Source organism: Solanum tuberosum, unplaced genomic scaffold (assembly GCF_000226075.1).
Source record: "Solanum tuberosum cultivar DM 1-3 516 R44 unplaced genomic scaffold, SolTub_3.0 scf00010, whole genome shotgun sequence".
Classification (NCBI taxonomy): Eukaryota; Viridiplantae; Streptophyta; class Magnoliopsida; order Solanales; family Solanaceae; genus Solanum; species Solanum tuberosum.
In genome coordinates this window covers 1,075,751-1,077,687 of record NW_006238936.1, presented here as the reverse complement: position 1 = coordinate 1,077,687, position 1,937 = coordinate 1,075,751, and positions in this window count along the sequence as shown.

The window sequence follows — 1,937 nt, the reverse complement described above, 5'->3', positions numbered from 1 at the left end:
AAAGCATCCTTGAATACATCAATAATGGGTCCCACTTTTTGTTTAAAAAAATATGCATACTGGGAGGATATTTTTGTCCAAAGTGGAAATATTGTGTAAAAAATGTGTATTTATTGTGATTTTAAATGTTTTGTGGGGTAATAGGACACTCGCAAAGTTAAGGTGTCTTTTTGAAAATCTGGGACAACTTCAAGTATCACTTAATCTTTTTTCTGAAAATCTAATTTACTTTCGTAAATTATGTGTCATATCAAAATCAGATTAACAAATTCAAAAGAAATGAGTAATAAATAGCTCATACAATGACATATTTATTATTTAACTAAATAATAAATATGTAACTAAAAATCTTGTCAGCTTTTGGTTGAAAGCTAACAAGATAGTTACAATTAACTAAAAATCTTGTTAGCTTTTGATTGAAAGCTAATATATATATATATTAAAAAACATCTTTACCAACCATTATCCACCAATTTTAAAATATATTGTTGATTATAATTTGGTGTTTGGTAATTCATTATGATAACAAGTAAACTGGACACCAGCACTAAATCATACTTCACACCATTTTATCTACAAATTTAGTTCTTAATATAAAAAGTTAGCAGTTTTAAGCGTAATGTTCTATTATAGGTATCAAGTTTTTACAAAATATATAATTTAAATAACGTTGAAAGTTAGAATATTGGTATGGAGTAATTTTTCCTTTTTAAATGTATCGTAGGATGGTATATCAATTTCAAGATTAAAAGAATTATTTATAATGTAAACACCAACTACAATAGCTTAATTAAAAATATTGATTCATATTTAGGTGTTGACACAACAATATTTAAGTTAAAGATAAAATACGTTGCAAGTGATTGATGTATGTCGATGATCATCAATAATGATATAGGGTACAACTTTATTTAGATCAGAAAAAAATTAATTTAAATTTCTTTTCTTAAATTTTCATATATGAAGAGGAGGATAAAGTTGGTAGATGAAAAAATGAAAAGGATATGCTTTAATTGAGATTCATCAATGATAAAAAAAAAACTCATAACTTTACATTTCTTTGGCGATCAAAACGGTTCTTTTTCCCTTTCTTTTAAAGTTAAAAAATAGAGAAAATATGACGGGATAGTATTTCTGCGTTTTCCTTTCACTTGATTTTGCAAAAGCTTATAACTTGAGTGCTCTTCTTCCCTTATCTAATATTGAATTATTCCAGCAGAGGATTGTAATGGAGAAGTAATATGTAATTATTGACCATAGTTTAAATGGTTGGTTTGAGCAAAAATAAATCAGAACCATCTATTGATTTGAGGGACACGTGTAGTAAAATTAACACCCCACTTGACGGATGGGCCACTGGAGTGGAGCCGAATTCCAAAATGTTCAAACAATTGTTGTTATGGTAGTGGTAATAGTATTATATGTTTGGGTTTTAAATTGGTCTGCAGAATTTTAATAGTGGTAACTATTAATTGGTATCTACATTTGTATACATTTATAATTGGGAAAAGGGTAAAAAAAATACCCCTCAACTTTCATTTATTAGTTGACTTTACCCTTACCATTAAAATCAAGTTATTTATAACCTCACCATTTACAAACTTGTCACATGTACCTTCAATTAGATGGAAAATCCCAAATCAATGAAAATAACCCAGCTTTTAAAATCCGAATCCGACCCACTAAATCAAATAAAATTTTACCAAATTAAATCCTCAAATTCATCTGTTGACACCCAATTTTGGACATCCACAATATAGATTAATCATCGAGTTTCTTCAATTTTAAACGATTTAAAATAATTAGTTTATAAATATATATATATATTTTAATTTTAATTTATGTGATATTATGGAATTTGAGAAGTTATTGAAATTTTTATATGATTTTAAAAATATTTTAAATTTTTAGCTATTGTGATTTGTAGTACTTTTTTT